This window comes from Rhinatrema bivittatum, chromosome 1 (genome assembly GCF_901001135.1).
Source record: "Rhinatrema bivittatum chromosome 1, aRhiBiv1.1, whole genome shotgun sequence".
NCBI classification, from domain to species: domain Eukaryota; kingdom Metazoa; phylum Chordata; class Amphibia; order Gymnophiona; family Rhinatrematidae; genus Rhinatrema; species Rhinatrema bivittatum.
This window is the reverse complement of record NC_042615.1, coordinates 143822571-143840675: the sequence shown is the minus strand read 5'-3', so window position 1 is coordinate 143840675 and position 18105 is coordinate 143822571. Positions and strand designations below refer to the sequence as shown.

The following is an 18105-nucleotide window of genomic DNA, read 5'->3' as shown; positions in this document are numbered from 1 at the left end:
AACTGAAATTTGTGATAAAAGTGATGTACAAAGTAAAATAACCCTCTGGAAAACAAAGCTTTCCTCCGAAGTCTATAGAATTTGGCAGAACTAACATCTATTCAAAGAATTTATTAATACAGCAATTAAAAGTTAGTTAAAATTCCAAAATTTATGAAAAACCACAATTTAACTACTCCTTTATTTTCTTAGCTTACAACTACAACTGTTATAAGCACAAAATAGTATGAAGAAAAAAAGATGTCCTATTTCAAGAGCAAAGTGTTTCAAAAAATTAAAGAGCAGGTGCCAAAACTATGCAAATGTTTTGAGATATTAAAAGCAAAACAGAAGCCAAATCAAGGACATAGAGGTGACTTAATATAGTGGTTCCTAAACCTTTCCTACTGACCCCACAGTCACATTTAAAAGATATCCACAATGAATATACATGAAATAAGTTTGCATATACCAGGTCTTAAATATATATAAATATACTTCATGCATTACTCCTGGTGGATATCCTACCACCTGACAGCCTATATGGTCAATAGTTCAGGTTTGAGATGATTAATAAATATCTGATCTATATAGTCCAAAAGGAGTTGTAACCTATTCACTGGAAACCAGTTTAAGCTAAATTCAGTCTTTAGTTTCAGTAGTCATTTCCTATTATTATACAGTCAAATAGCTTCAATGCAGGGTAATTCATATAAGCACTTTTTTCCTGAAAAGCACGTTGTAAGTTGGGATTTGGTCTGGGGTTTGATTCAGAAGACTTATGAGGAGAGGCTGAAAAGTCTGAATACTTCTACCCTGGAAGAGAAGAGGTGCAGAGGAAATATGATGCAGGCCTTGAAATACCTGAAAAGTTTTAATGATGCATGTTCCTCCAACCTTTTCTATAGGAAAGCAAACTATAAAACTAGGGGTCACGCTATGAAACTTCACGGAGAATGACTCTGCACAGAGAGGAATTATTTCTTGACCACCTCTTCCGGAAGGGCATTCTAAGCCCTCACAATATCAACACTATCAACCTATATGAAAGCAATACAGCAAGAACCTATGACATGGAACATAGCAAACAATACACTGTTTGGCACCTTCACATTAAACCCCCAAAAGACTGAAATAATGTGGTTAAGCAGAAATTCTTCAATAGTTAAACCTCCAGTTCTAGACTTGAGAACTTTTCAAATCACTCCCTCAAATCAAGTATGGGATTTAGGTATCCATTTAAATGAAAGCCTTACTATGAAAAACCACATCAAAAAATTAATTAATACAGGTTATGCCAAGTTGCATATATTACATCAGTTGAAACCATTATTAAATTTCAAAGACTTCCATTCTGGATTGCAAGCTCATTTCCTCAAACCTAGACTACTGCAACTCTATTACTCGGTCTTCCCACATGTGTTTTAAAACCATTACAATTATTACAAAATGCCTGAGCTACACTCTTATTAGGAACTAGGAAATTTGATCACATAACACCCACATTGATTTCACTGCACTGGATGCCAGTACAATCCCAAATCTATTACAAATGTATTATCATTAATATTCAATATCATTCATTCCAATAACACTGGTCTGATCAGCATAGCATTATGCTGATCAGACCAAAACCAAGATCCCAAAATTTAAGGATTTTTGACTTTCTACAATACGAAGTACACATCTGACTCAAGTAAGAGATAGTGTGTTTTCCATAGTGGGTCCAAAGCTTTAGAATTCTCTTCCCAAGATGTTACATTTGATACCAGATAGAAAGAAATTTAAATGTGATCTAAAAACATGGCTATCCAAAAATGCATAACACCTAGCTTAAAAATATCAGAATGTAAGAACTACAATAACAAGAAGGATGAGAAATAAAATAACAATGTTGAAATAATTTCAATACAAAGTACTATTATGTGACATGTGTAATTAATTTACTGTACTACATGTAATATGTAATGGAGCATTTCATATATGTTAATTCCTGTCTATGAATACTCTCTCTGTAAACCATCAATATTTGTTGATTTATAGTTATGAATGTTACTTTTGTAAACCACTGTGCTCTTAATATGGAACTATATATAAAATGTTTAAATAAATGTTATATTTTATACACCTATTGTAGTTTTTTTTTATAGGATTTTGCTGCCACTGGTCCAGGCATTATAAAAAGCATATCTTCCTTTGGCCATGTGGCATTTCATGAAAAGGCAAAAGAATGAGGTGGCATAAGTGGCCATATATCATCAGAACACAGCTTACAATGATTTCTTGCAGGGTAATAACATCTTATATAATTATCTTATTTTATCATACTGCCAATGTTCAGAAGGCTGTATAAGGGTACACCTCAGAAATTCCCCACTGGGATGCATCCTATTCAGAACTTGCATCAAGTTCCATGTACAGAAAGCAAATAGAAGAATGGGTAAAGAAGCTGGGAGAAACAGGTCACTTTGAACGGTCCTCTATCCTTTCATCAGGAGAGGTCTCAGGCTGCCTAGAAATAGAAGACAGTCAAAGACATACTAACTTTAGAGCTGGCATGAATCAACCCATGTACATCAAAGGGCTGGCTCCTGACTAACACAAACTGGTACCCATTGTTTACCATTTTGGCTAAGTGGTACTGTAAAAGAAAGCATCATGGCCAACACCATATCCGACTTCATCTACATAACCAAGGGGAACTGCATCAAAAACAGCAAACACACTCACAGAGAGGTAAATCGTCTGAATCCTGGTGTTCTATTTATAAGATTTGGGAGCAGCTTAAGCCCAACAAAAAGAGATTCCCCCAAGCAAGGCTGCTTCAAAAGGAGAGAACATAACATATTTGAGCTCTGTCAGCTATGTTCAGCTAGAACTTTGGCATTCCTACACTTCATGCCTCAAATGCTAATTCCAGCAAAGACATACAATGAAGCAGCCAAGAGAGATGAGAATGATACTTTTTCCCCCAACTAAGGCTTAAGAATGACAGAAGTGACTTTTCTCCAAACATTTCCAGGATATAAAACATGATATAATCATAATGAAAAGCACATATTGTCAAAGTGACTTATATTGGGGCAGATTTTCAAAGGGTTACGCGCATAACATACGCGCTTAACCCCCGAAAAGCTGCCCCCCCTGCGCGCGCTGAGCCTATCTTGCATAGGCTCGGCGGCGCACGCAAGCCCCGGGACGCGCATATGTCCCGGGGCTTTGAAAAAAGGGGTGTTCCGGGGCAGGGCACCGGCAGCCAGTCTGCACGCGCAAGTTACGCCTGCCCCTGACACAGCCCCGTGTGACATCCATTCTACCCTCACTATAACCCCTGACACAGCCCCGTGTGACCTCCATTCTACCCTCACTATAACCCCTGACACAGCCCCGTGTGACCTCCATTCTACCCTCACTATATCCCCTGACACAGCCCCGTGTGACATCCATTCTACCCTCACTATAACCCCTGACACAGCCCCGTGTGACATCCATTCTACCCTCACTATAAAGAGGGGGTTTTAGATAGGGCTGGGGGGGCGAGTTAGATAGGGGGCGGAGGACCGGAGGAAGGATGCTCGGCGCACGCAAGTTGCACAATTGTGCACCCCCTTGCGCACGCCGACCCTGGATTTTATAACATGCTCTGCCCCATTATATTTAATCCAAACATAAAAATGCCTCTATAAAAAGCAACCAATCAGGAAATTCCCATACATCACCTAAAAAGTTTTAGATTATACATTTTCCAGTCCTGAAATATGTCCAGACACCTGACCAGCACATTGCACCTGCTGCAAAGACTAAGTCCTGGTGATATTAATGCCTGGCAGAAGATACTGCTGCCAAGCCAGAGATGCCACTGCAGAATAGAGCAGACTCTGGCTAGGCTCTCTACTAGAGGTACAGGGAGGACAGGGTAGAAGGTTCAAGAAACCAGGAGAACACAGATTAAAAATAAAAAGAGAAGAAGCAAAAAAAGAAAACAAAATGTTATAAGCTTCCAAACAACAAATCAGGATGTTAGTTCTATTTCACACTTTTGCCAAGACAATCTCAGTTGTAGCATAATATTCCATAAACTACGGTGGAACTTCACAACCTTTGAGAATTAGATGAAAACCCAACTTGCATGCCCTCCTCCCTCATCACAAGCAGAAGTGTGTAGGGCACTGCTCTGCAGAACAGAATCAGCATGGTTGTACTGGACAAAGAACTGAAAACTGGTGCATGCTTATAGTCCCCATAGCAGCCCTGCCCCCTCCTCTAAGAATTCTTTGCCAAACAGAAAATATGGACAATGCGGTGGTGCTGCCCGTGGGGCCTGTGAACTTGCACTAATTTACAGCAGCACACAGTGCAAGCTTGTGCCAAATCCATTCCAGGGATTGGTGTACAGAACAACCAAGCGGTATATTCGAGGAATGCATTGTGGGGTAAGGGCAACCGGAATCATGCTCACTATTCAAGAATACCAATTATACTTAAGTGGCATTCTTGAGGGTTGTTCTTCAAGAGTGGAATATCAGGTCAAAATAAGGAAGATGGCTGGCTCCAGGAGTTACAAATCGTTACTTTCTCCATCTATCACTAATTGAACCATCTACCAAAAATTCCTTCCCTCTAGAACACTCCCACTAAAAGGTGGAATAAAGAGCCCTGACTCCTCAGAGACAAAATTATCTATGCATTTCATCTTGGAGGGGACAATTGCTTGGTATAGGAACTCACAGACAGGGCCCTTAATGGAGGAAGGTAAAACATTATAGATTAAACAATATCTCCTTTACTTAGCCTTATTGGTTGGTCAAGCAAGCATTAAACTTTTTCTTCAAGGACATGACAGCTGATATGACACCTCTGAGCAAATTTCACTTTTAGGGGTGTCAGGACCTTTGCGCTAGGCACGAACAGAAAACTATGACTGAGGGATATCTTGCACCTGCAATGGGAATTATATACAGAATGTCAAAATAATTTCATGAAAATTAAAGCACTAAAAAGAAAATCAAATCAAACCAGAATATTAAAATCTATGGGACCCTAAATACACCCAACCCCTGGCACTAGCACAGAGGAAGGAACACTGGAAGCTTTGCACAAAGGATGCTGCAGTCAAACACTGGGGACAATTCTTTATTTAAAGCTCCATGTAGTGAGTGATGCAACATTCAATGATCTTGGTCATGCCATTGTTTTGGGGGGGGGGAGGGGGAGGGAATGAGTGTTCCATCCCAAAAGTCATTTTAAATTTACTTACACCTATTGAGAGTGCTGGAGATTCTCAAGCTCACTCATTTTGGTCACAAAATATTTCAGTTTAATAAAAGTAGCAAGAAGTGTATAAGCTTCGTTACCAGCATAAAGATGCAGCAACTGAGAAACAAAAATACAAAATAAGTTAAACAAATCATGGGGGTAGTTTTCAAACCATGCACTTTGGAACAAAGTCCATAAGTACTTTTTATCTGTTGACTTTGCCTTAAGTTGCAAAATGAAATTGTGCGTGTACTTTTGCTTTGCAATTTCCCACAGGTACAAAGCAACCACAGACACTTGCACTTGCTTTTTCTGCAGGTAAAATTTTGCTGGAAAAAGTACATATGTAGATATAAAAATGCAATTTACATACATACTTTTCTTCTCCAGACCTAGATATGCCGTCTCTCAATGTGGCTGGGAGTCCACATGTACCTGTAGCAGCACAGAGGGAGGGCAATTTCCAGACAGCTGCTTTATACAGGTATCACTTCTTGCCCACATTAATGGCATGTAACTTTGTTTATATAAGTTTCTTGTATCTGATTATAAAAATGTACTGAAAGAAAAAAATTTTGAAAACGTGAGTGCCAGCCACAAATTTTAGGAGGCAAGCAAAAAAAAAAAAAAAATTTTCCTTGTAGCTTTTTTTGCTCTTTCAGGTTTTGTTTTTCTGCTGGGATTCTGAGATTTTATTCTCCCTGCTTTTTATTTTTTTATGAGAAAGTTCTATTTCCATACTCCAAAAGTGACAAACATAGTACATAAGGAAAAAAGTTAAACATAGTAACAGTGCAAATAAACCATTCTTGCAGGAATGAATACATTGGAAAACTAAGGTTACCCCAACTCACTTCCACTATCTTGCACCTCCATCCTGAGACCTCAAATTCTATGCTTTCAGGGCACCAATATCTGTGTTCCTTAGGTACAGCACCTCATTAGATTCTGTATCTCACTTACTAAACTTCAGGAGTACCTTTCATTCAATAGTCCCCCAATCCCATCCCCTTCCCCTACCTCCCTGAGACAGAATAATTCTGCATATTGATTTGGAGCTTCTTTTAAATTTTTTTTTTTAACTTGGGTATTATTTTTTGTTTTGCCAATTCTTTTCTCATTTGCACCCTGCTAGCCTCTCCTGGCCCCCTTTCCATTCCCTACTTTGGGCAAGCAGGGATATCACCACAGCTCCCCTTGGGTGCAGGTGGGAGAGTGCCAGTTCTTAGGCACTGGGGATTATTCCTTCCTGCCTATCTATTTGTCTAGTTCACACCTTCTAACAGCTGGTAAATTTTAACTAAAAAATAAATAAATAATAAAATTAAACTGCAACTTAAAAAAAGGCATAGTAAACTATAAGATTATTCTTACAGTAGTGTGCAAGTTCAGTTCTTAAAACTTTCCAAAAGCCTGATTGAAGCAGCTTCCAAATTGTTGCTCTCCGACAGCTGTAATCACAGAAGCAATTCCTTCAGTTTCCTACAAGCATCTGCATTCAACATCAACCATCTATCACTCTTTTAACCAAAAGTTATCATCTGAGTCATCTGTCATTTAAATAGGAGCAGAAATAAGCCTGTGGTTGACAAACAGTCTTCAAGGTTATCACTGAGATCTGCTATGGATACCGTCATAAGTTTTAATGAAACATATATTTTGCCTACAAAAGTGCTTAATTTACATATTTTGATTACAATGAAAACCTGATCAGAAAGCCACTGTGACCAAGCATAGGAACATACACCTCTCTTTCTACTTTACTGTCTAATTTCCATCAGTCATTAAAAAAAAAAAAAAAAAGGGATTTACACAAGGCTATTTCTCACACATTTTGTAAGAGAAAATAAACAGAAAAAAATAAATGACTACTGTACCTTGCTAGAACATGTGTTCTATTTTTAACTACAGTAAAAGCAGCCATTTTATAATACCAGATAACATCCAGAAGCACTACCTGCATGAAATGTTCCAGTATAACTACCACAGAACCTACTACTGTATTTTATTAGTTGCTGTTGTCTTCAGATTTTCCGATACCAAAAGTGAATACTGTTTAAATGCAACAATGCAGCGATCTAAAGTGTTTATACTTTAATAATACATGGCACATGTTTTAGCAAAATAGTTTCTATTGCCTCAAAACAGCATGGCAATGCTACATTTTTACAATAGCTACAACAGCTCTATTGGGAACAAAAAGCAAAATATTCTATGTTCAAAATAATACTGCACTCATATCCTTGATCATGTCACCAAAGGAAATAATTGGAACCAATGAACCTTCCTGTGGTAATCTTCGAAAATGTTGGATTTAGGCTATTTCCTTGTGCCTGAAATATTAATGCTCCCTTTTTTATGTTTTGAGAAATATTATAAATATGCATTAGAAATACTAATTGATTGCCTTACTGTATGACTGCCCTAGTCTGGTTTGTTTTTTGTTTACAAATAAAGTTGAATAAACCCCACACACAACAGAACTGTTAGTCAGAGCAGTGAGACAGAGGAGTTTATGAAAAAATATCAGTGTAAGACAAACATCGCCACTTTGTCCAGAGTTGAAGAAACTATAGTTTCTAACAGCAAAAAGCTGCCCCACCCCCCTCCTATGTTATGCATCAAAGCACAGAGCAAGAGAGAGAGAGAGACTGGAGGACTGCCAACAAAAAAAGCCCCAACTCTTTTTGGTAATTCTCAGATTAAAACCCAAGGTAGAAGACCTACAGGCAGCCAGCATCATGTCAGCACCTTCAGGTCCACTAAAACTTTTAACATCCCATCAAATTATAAAACTATTTCATATAAGGGGGGTAACAAAGCCCCAGCCAAAGATAACTTCCTGTTCTGCCTGCAACCAGGAGCTGCCAGCAACTGGTCTTTCTTCAGCTGTGCAAGAAAACCTCACCTCTGTGTCCAATCCAGCAGCAAAACAGAAGCTTCTCACCATCAACCCACAGCACCAAGGCTGCCATGGCCAGAGATCTCAGAGTATGCCCACTAACCCAGACACAGAGCGCACTACCCACAAATACAAGCTGCACTCGGTATACAAGGCATTATATATATGCACACACATGCATACTATATCCTGGGTGTGGATTCTGAAGGTGGAATGTGGCCATATCATATACATAATGCACACATAAGCAAAACAAACACTATACAAGCTCTCAGGTGCCGAGTTCTGCTCCAAAATGGGGGGGAATACACGAACAGTAACAAGTGCTGCTCTGTATTTACTGCAGCAGACATCCCAGCACCATTTTACCACCACTTCCAGAAATGTGGACACCGCAGCAGCACCACTTTGGATCTGCCCCCCCCCCCCCCCCCCTCTCTCCAAGTCTCCACCTGCCTCAGTTTCACTTCTTCCTTCAGGTAGTCTCAGCCTCTCTCACTTCTCTTTTCCACTCTCTTTGCAATAACTCGACATTCAGCTCTTGTTCCTGCCTCCACAACTGCGCCCCCCCTCCCCCCCCCATATCTTCAATTGCGGGACAGAATACTTTCAACAGCTGACTGGTCAAATTAGCTGTCTGTAACCCTTCTCACTTCCTCAGCCTGGGGAATACTGGCTCTACCTTCTTCTTGTTTTACATTTGTTCTTTTGTTTGTATTTGTGCTCTCTCTCGTCACCCCCACTCACTGTGCGAGGAGCTGTTCGCCAAAATTAGTTCTACACTTGCATTCTTATTGGTCAACGCATTACTGTTCAAGTTTCTGATTGAAACTCCAGTGACCCTCCCTCCCAACCAATGGCTACAGTTCCTAGAAATATGAGGAACTATTCAGGCCTCACCTCCAACTGCATGAGGGAGTAGAAGGCAGAACAGAGGCCAATGTCATGTTATGTCATCGTTCTGATTGGCCAACAAGATGGCCTTTAAACTGTTCTCCCACATATCTCCTCATGGGAGGGTAGACTGTGCTCTGCTGCTGCAGTAGCTACCTCTATTGGAATTTGGGGAAGAGGGAAGAGGTAGTCCTGGTGTAGCAAAGCTTTCTGGGACATCCTCAATATGGGAACAGGTTTGCAGCAGAGGACATTGTTGCCAGCTAAATTTATACTCAAGTCACTTCGAACCTAGCCCAGAACTTGCCAAATATTTCAAATAGAAAAACAGATCTCTTTTTTTTTTTTTTGATCAGTGCATTGCTTCACACTCAGCAAGGAGCACTAGCCCCTGCTGAAACAAACTAAGAAGCAATGCCAGCTCAAAGAAAAATGATTACAAACTAGAAAAATAATTTGAAAAAATGGCAGGAACATGCACATGTGGAGCATCTAAAAGTCCGCATTTTCTTGAAACTAAAGACTAGTTCACATTTAGAGCAGATGCAGGTTGTGATGTCAAACAGAGATACGCACTGTAGAAGACAAGAGTTTAGGTCTTTTACTCTTTAATCCATTGGGCTACATGACGAGCTAGTATACTTCAAGAACAAGAGAATAGAAATCAAGATCAGAGACTCAACTAGCTGCAAGCTACTGCCTAACTAAAGCCTCCAAAGGTTGCAGTATTCATGTTTTCAATACTTTCATTTCAGATAGTCAAAAAAAGTACAGACACAATGAAGCTAGTAGTAGTCTGAGCACGAAGACTGTTTCAGGATGTAATAAACCCAGGACTAAAGGAAAGCATAGGGCATTTATCGTAATTTACAAAACTTCTCAAATAATCAGAGATAAGTGTAACTTTTCTCTACTTGATAGAGGAGTTCAGTATTATAGTTACTTTGTATCCTTTACATCTCTTTACTCAGATCAGGTGTGAGGTTTGCTTCTTTGTCTTACTTGAAAAATTGGCAAGTGGGCTGGGGAATGAAATCAAATCACACTATGCACATGGGATTTGGACTGCAAACACCCAAATCTGAAATGTTTCAGCTGTACTATCTGTAGTTCAAATGGCAGGTGTAGCAGCCTGCAAATCAGCTCTTTATAAATTCACAGATTCACTGTAGAGTAGATGGACTTCCATTCAGAGACCCCAGACTTCTACAAAGTGTCTCACACTTGCTCATTTCATACGTACTTCCTGATTCCATTAAGTTCCAGTCAAGCACATACTGGTTCCACAAAGCAATTCAGAATAAAAACCTAGAAATAGAAGAGGGCAGGATTGGAGTACTCTAGTAATATAAAAAAAAAAAAAATAGGTAGCCCAATGGCTAATTGTCCGAGCTGTGAATAAGAAACTCAAAATGGATTCCTGGATTAAGCTCTTTGGGTGCACTCACAATCCCTGCGCAAAGGAAAGCCAGCAAATACTCTGATAACAAATCTTGTTGGTCAATCAAGGAGCTAATCAATAAGTCTATGAGGGATCACCAGTTTGCTCTTCAAGCCAGAGGAAGTTGCAATAATATTCAACTTGCATATGAAATAGATGAGTATTAGAGAAACTAGAAAAACTGCCAGAGGCCATGCATTATAGCCTCTTTATGCTCACCACAAAGAAGATCTGGCATGCTTTTCAAAGTTAATCAGATGTCAGTGCAAAGAATGAATTACTCTAACAATAAACAAGAAAAAACGAGGGGAAATATTCAAACTTGGTGTGGATAAACAGCTGTTTACCCACATGAAATGCTTCCAGTAAAATCTGTCCTCCCCTGAGTGTGGATAAAAGTACCTACACTGGTCATAGCATGGGTACTTTTACCCATGTCAAGAAAGTGGCAGGATAAGGTTGGAGGGGGAGCAGGCAGTGAGGACAGAAAGTCTATGTGGGTACATTCAAAGCAGGTACAAATGAGCGTGCTCAAAGTGCAGCACCATTACCCTCAGAGGATTTCCCTTTGAAAACATGTATGCAGGACTTCAAGCATTGTGGGCTATTTAAAGAATACCTCATAAATAAATGAGGGTTAACACTCACTTTTAGAAGATTCAAGAGCAGAAGAGTTTCCAATGTCATGTGCTTAAAAACGTACAAGAAAAAGGTAGGGGACAACACAGAGACTGAGGAGAATCAAACGCCCTACCAGCTACAGCACACACAGACTGTTAGCCAACCTTATGCAACCAAAAGAAAACTACATTCAGTGTTTACTGTCCAGCACCTCAAAACAACAAAAGCTCGTATGGTGCACCCTCATGGGCATGCTGCACTGCTTCAATGATTATACATCTTCCAACAACTAATTCTGAAGCCTCTTAAGCACAGCCATGCTCTAAATATGGCTGCTTCCTAACAATTTACAGAAGCACTTCAAGCAATCAAACCAAAGCTAACACATTATACCTAAATTATTATTTAAAAAAGGTAAAAGTTACATTTTCAGTCTTTTTACCTTATTTGAACTGTAATGAGAAGTCTTGTTACAAGCATAAGGTTTCAGGAGCATTTTTATGCACCTTTTACAATTAGTGTGTTTGTTTTTTTGGGGTTTTTTTTTTAATAAATTCACAATGTATTAGCATACTTTAGTTTACTGCATTGGAAGTTAAAAATTGTTTTAACAAGTGCATTAATTCAGCACACAGATTTTTACGCACAGATTATTATAGCAGCCCCATAATCGGGCCAATACAGAAAAACCCACGGGAGAGCCGGCGTGCGCCCAGGCCACTCTCCTGGGCATGTGATTCAGTACCGGCCCATATGCAAATGAGGGCCCACAGTAAAAGGAGGCGCTAGAGACACTAGCGCGTCCCTAGCACCTACTTTTTGACAGAAGCGGTGGCTGTCAGTGGGTTTGATAGCTGATGCTCAATTTTACAGGCATTTGTTTTCAAACCCGCTAACAGCCATGAGTTCGGAAAACGGACACCGGCTAAATTGAGCGCCTGTCTTCCAACCCGCAGGCAGATTTAAAATTTATTTTTTTGGGGGGGGGACCTCCGACTTAATATTGCTATGATATTAAATTGGAGGGTGTACAGAAAAGCAGTTTTTGCTGCTTTTCTGTACACTTTCCCGGTGCTGGCTGAAATTAACACCTGCCTTTGGCAGGCGTAAATTTTTGAAAGTAAAATGTGCGGCTTCGCTGCACATTTTATTTTCTGTATCATGTGGGAATGACTAATAGGCCCATCAACATGCATTTGCATGTTGCAGGCGCTATTAGTTTCAGAGGGGTTGGCCGCGCGTTTTCCATGTGCTACTACCCCTTACTGTATAAGGGGTAAAAATATTGCGTCGAAAATGCGCGGCCAAACGGGGGTTAGCAGTACGTTCAGCCTGAGCGCACTTTACTGCATCGGTCGGAATGAGAGAAGTATAGCTCAGATATCCTTATCTTATATCAAGATACTCCCCTGCTTGTTTCTTTGTCCCCAGCTTTTGAGGTTAGAGCATTGGTATCTCTCTCTGACTAGAAAGGCCTGTAACTGTCAATTTATTTATTTTTTTTACCAGTTTTGAACTCAAAACGAGTATCTAAAAAACACAAATTCTAGCAATTGTCACTGCCGCTCTTTGTCACCTCGGCCAAGTCATTTCATCCTCAATTGCCTCAGGTACAAACTGACAGGGTGATGCAATACCGTGTGCTAGGGCTAGCAGAGTCCTTAACATGCAATTGGACTCTCGTTCTGGAGGCACTAACAACTCCCAATGCAATAAGGGGATTAGCGCGACCAAACCAGCACATAGTTAATAGCGCTCAAATGTAAACTGCATGTAGATGAGGCTATTAGCTATTACCCTGCAATTCAAAAAAATCCCATGCAGCCAGCACGCCCACTGTAATACAGCAAGTTTTATGCCAGTCCAGGAGCTGGTGTTAAGGCATGCTGTGCTCAAGGGCTCAACCACCAAAACAAAAATCCTGCTTTCTGTGGTTCCTCCTATTAGTATCGTCGTGATACTAAGCAGGAAGAACCACAGAAAGCATCATGCAAAATTTAAAAAAAAAAAAAGTTTCTGGGCACGGTGTCTGGTGGGCTGGACAGCTCGGTGGCCGCTATGCTGCTCAGAGAGGCGAGCACTACCCTCTGGCCAGCCTGGGGTAGTGGACTTGGGCAGCATTTGGTAGCTCCGATGACTCACAGAGGGAAGGTGCCAAAACTTACAAGTTAATTTATTCACTCCTTCACAGCGCAGATTGGTCCATTCACTATTCAATGAGATTGGTCCTTTTCACCAATGTCAGTGAAAAGGAACCAATCGGGAACAGCCCTGCCAGGTGTGGGGAAAGATCTGGCTAGGTCAGCTGCTGGGCACAAAGCCACATCTCCTGGGCGCCCGATGCCATGGACGCACAATTTATCCCTAATGCGTCCTTTTTAGCGTGGCACCTCATTTGCCTATTGTATCGGGCGCCCAGGAGAGGGGAATGTGCACATGTTGTAAGAACTTGGGCCCAGTTTGGACGCACGTTTTCATGCTTAATCCTGCATCGGCCCCTTAGATTATGAGCCCTCTGGGCACAGGGAAATAGCTATAGTACCTGAATGTAATCCACTTAGAAGTGCTGAAAGCAAAATAAAAAACAATAAATAGTGCTGAAAAGCAGAATATAAAAATAAAGCATAAAATTCTGCATAGCACATAAGTTTTGGCATATATAAAAAAATATATACTCCTAAATCACATTTTATGCATCAAAAACTGGGGTTAAGCCACCACACTTCTAGGGTAATAGCTAATGTCTTCATTACCATTAAATTTACAAAATTCCTTCCTGCATCAGCTATAAAGTTTGCACACAAAATGCATGTACAACTGTGGATAAACCTGTGTGCTCTCCAGAATGCACCTTATTATATCAGCCCTTATGTAAGTGTAACCCTTATTGTGAATTCCTATCTGACATACTAATAAAATGCAAGGTACTGGGGATATTGCAGCCCATCTGCAAATTTCTTCCAGCTGCCTCTGTGGTCGACTCCGGAAGTTACCACAACCCTCTTTGGGCCTGAGCTGCTCCTCAAGCAGCTAGCCAGGTATTGAGAAGAAGGATGCAGACCGTTCTATTTTCTATGACTCCATTATATTTTCTCTTCCAGATGCTAATGAGAAACTACTACTTACCTGATAATTTCCTTTTCTTTAGTATAGACAGGTAGATCCAGAACAAGTGGGTTATGCACCTCTACCAGCAGATGGAGACTAAGCAAAGCTGACATCGCCTGCAGCGTCATCAACCCACCAGTATTCTGTCTCCAGCAGATGGTGGACGTGCATCTCCCTACTGGGGATTGCTTAAAGTTCTCAGAAGGAGAAAAGAAAATTAATTCACTCCGCTTTCCTGTGGTGATACCATATAGTCCCTCCCTCAGCTGAGAATTCCTGAGGTAATATATATTGGATTTTCCCTCAGCTGAGTGCCTTGGTCTGATAGCTGGTTTTCAGCCGTTGTGGACTTAGCTGTAAAAGACAGCTGAAAGGCAAGTGTGTGCAGGAAAAGAAAATTGGTTCTTACCTGCTAATTTTCGTTCCTATAGTACCAAGGATCAGTCCAGAGGAATGGGTTGTGTATCCCTACCAGCAGTTGGAGTCAGAGAACAAATTAGAACTTTGGGCACTGCTACATAAACGAGAGTGCCACCTGCAGTCCCTCAGTATTGACCTGTACCCAAGCCAAACAACCAATACTAAAACGGGCAAAGGGGTGACCAAAAACCACTGTCCCCCTCTTCACCCCAAGGAAACAACATGAGTAAATAAACCGTTAGAAAAAAAAACTGCTCCAACAACAGTAATCTGGAAAAAAGGAGCTCTATGAAAAACTAGGCAAATTGTAGCCAACACAGTCTTTCGGTAACTGAAGTAAGGGGTGGGCCTCTGGACTGATCCTTAGTACTATAGGAATGAAAATTAGCAGGTAAGAACCAATTTTCTTTTCCCTATACGTACAAGGATCAGTCCAGAGAAGTGGGATGTACCCAAGCCACCCTACACTGGGCGGGAACCCGAAAGACCCACACGTAGAGCACTTGCACCGAAGGACGCCTCAGAGGCCTTAACGTCCAAGCGATAATGCTTAGAAAAATGTGTGCAAAGAGGACCACACCGCAGCCCAACAGATCTCCTGAGGTGATAGCAACTGACACTCCGCCCAGGAAGTAGCCTGAGCCCTGGTGGAATGAGCTTGGAGACCCAAAGGCACTTGGTGGCCACAGACCAAGTATGCTGAAGTAATAGTCTCTTTAATCCATCGAGAAATGGTTGCTTTAGACACCTTGTCCCCTTTCTTTGCACCCCCAAAAAGAATGAACAAATGATCGGAGCGACTGAAGTCATTGGTAACCTTTAGATAACGCAATAAGACCCGACGCACATCCAAAAAAAGAAGATCCTTGCCCTGAGGCGACCCCCTAGAACCCTGCGGGAACCCTGGAAGTTCCACTGTATGGTTAACATGAAAGGCCGAAACCACCTTAGGAACCAAGGAAGGAACTGTGCGAAACGTCACCCTATCGTCGTGAATCCGCAAAAAAGGGTCACGGCATGATAGGGCCTGCAATTCAGAAATCCGACGTGCCGAGCAAATGGCCACCAAGAACACAGTCTTCATGGTTAGATCTTTCAGGGAAGCGGTGCGTAGAGGTTCGAAAGGAGCACCACAGAGCACACGCAATACAAGATTTAAACTCCAATCTGGACACACCGCATGGATGGGAGGTCATAAATGTTTGACCCCCCTTGAGAAATCGAACAATGTCAGGGTATGCTGCAAGCGAACCACCAGCAAACTTTCCCCGCAAGGCTCCCAAGGCCGCTACCTGGACCCAAAGAAAATTGAACACCAAATCCTTCTTAAGCCACTGTTGCAGAAAAACCAGTACCAGAGAGACCTCGACCGTTAAAGGATCGCAAGAGCGCTGATGACACCAGATCTCAAAGAGCCTCCATACCCTCACATAGGCCAGGGAAGTGGAAGGATGTCTTGCCTGCAACAGAATGGAAATAACTTGTTCAGAATAACCACTCAATCGTAATCGTCGCCTCTCAAAAGCCAAGCCACGAGAGAGAAGCTATCCTCGAAAAGATGGGACCTTGACGAAGTAGATGCGGTAGATGAGCCAGCTGCAAAGGACCCTCTAGGGTCAAGCGAATCAGATCCGCGAACCATGGGCAGTGTGGCCACTCTGGAGCCACCAGCACCACCCTTCCGGGGTGGAGTTCTATGCGACAGAGAAGCCGACCGATGAGAGGCCAGGGGGGAAAGGCATAGAACAGAATCCCCATTGGCCAGGGGCACACCAGAGAGTCGAGACAGACTGAGCCTTGTTCTTTGCGACGGCTGAAGAAGCGTTCTGCCTTCGCATTCACTTGCGTTGCCATCAGATCCAACTGTGGGACCCCCCCCCCATCTGGCACAAATGCGGTTCCATGGTTCGGGAGACAGTTCCCACACTCCCAGGTCGAGTTGTCGCCTGCTGAGAAAATCCGCCTGCACGTTGTCCAAGCCTGCGACATGCAACGCGGCAATTCCCCCGAGATGACGCTCCGCCCAAGCGAACAAAGCATGCTTCGAGCGCCACCGCGGGACTTCTCGTCCCACCCTGTCAGTTGATGTAGGTCATCGCCGCATTGTCAGAGAACACTCAAACCATGCATCCCTAAATCCAGGGTAGAAATGCTTGTAGGGCAAGACTTACCGCTCGTCTCGAGACGATTGATGGACCACGAGCCCTCTGTTGGAGGCCAAAGCCCTTGGGTGGATCTGGTGTCGCACACAGCTCCCCAACCTGACAGACTCGCATTGGTGGAGACTCTCAGCCAATTCGGTGGGTTCAAATCCACCCCCTTCTCCAGATTGTCACACAAAAGCCACCATGACAGACTGGCTTTGGACTCTGGAAGCAGAGACAAGGGTAGGTGGAACTGCTCCGACACCAGACTCCACCATGACAACAGCGCATGCTGTAGTGGACGTAAGTGGGCGAACGCCCACGGAACCAAGTCTAAGGTGGACGCCATGGATCCCAGCACTTTCAGATGATGCCACATAGTGGGTGTTTATCTGAGAAGAAGTGCCTGTATCTGGCTCTGCAACCCGGCTACCGGGTCCGACGCCAGAAAGACTCTGCCTCGCAAGGTATCGAAATGGGCTCCCAAATAGGTCAGCTCTTGGGTGGGTTCCAGGTGACTCTTCTGAAGATTGATGACCCATCCGAGCGATCTCAAGGTGAACATCACCATGCGAACCGATCTTTCACAGTCCTCCCTGGTCTTGGCGCAAATCAGTCAGTCATCCAGGTATGGATGGACCAGGATCCCCTGCTTGCGAAGGAAGGCTGCTACCACCACGACTTTGGTGAAAGTTCAAGGAGCCGTCGCCAGACCAAATGGAAGTGCCTGAAACTGGAAGTGTTGTCCCAAGACCCTGAAGCGTAGAAACCTCTGGTGACATAGCCATAAAGGAATATGCAGATAAGCTTCCATAAGATCCAGGGACGCACTGAACTCCCCCATCTGAACAGCAGCCAGTACAGTCCGCAGGGTTTCCATGCGAAAGCGAGAGATTCGGACAATGGTTCACCTTCTGTAGATCTAGGATGGGACGAAACGTGCCCTCCTTTTTGGGGACCACAAAGTAAACCGAGTAATGTCCCCGACCCTCTTCTGCCTCCGGAACAATGGCCTGTAGCCGGATCAGGTGCTGCAGGGTCTCGCGTACCGCTTCCTGCGCGAGGCCACACGGGACTCCACGAACACCTCCTGCACGGGACGTGAAAACTCTAGAGCGTAGCCTTCATTGATCACCTCTAGAACCCAACGGTCTGAGGTGATCCTTGCCCATTCCATGTAAAAGCTGGACAATCTGCCCCCGACAGCTTCGACGACAGAATGGGGACTCATGGCTTCATTGGGAGGGTTTACTACCTCTTGTCCAGAGGTGTCCAGAATCCCAGCCAGGACGACGACCCCCTCGAAAGGACTGTTACCGTCCTGAGATCTGCTTAGACGT

The 18105-nt window shown here is 42.6% G+C and overlaps 1 protein-coding gene across 3 annotated transcripts in view; it reads right to left on the bottom strand.

Moving 5' to 3' along the window:
- The window catches only part of FRYL (FRY like transcription coactivator), a 978233-nt gene that overhangs the window by 951031 nt on the left and 9097 nt on the right, over nucleotides 1–18105 (bottom strand). The window contains exon 2 of one of the 3 annotated variants that reach the window (XM_029588005.1): nucleotides 6610–6686. The exons of the other annotated variants lie outside the window; for them this stretch is intronic. The gene's annotated coding sequence lies outside the window, so the exon portion shown is untranslated. The remainder of the gene's footprint in view (nucleotides 1–6609; nucleotides 6687–18105) is intronic. 3 annotated transcript variants of the gene reach the window in all.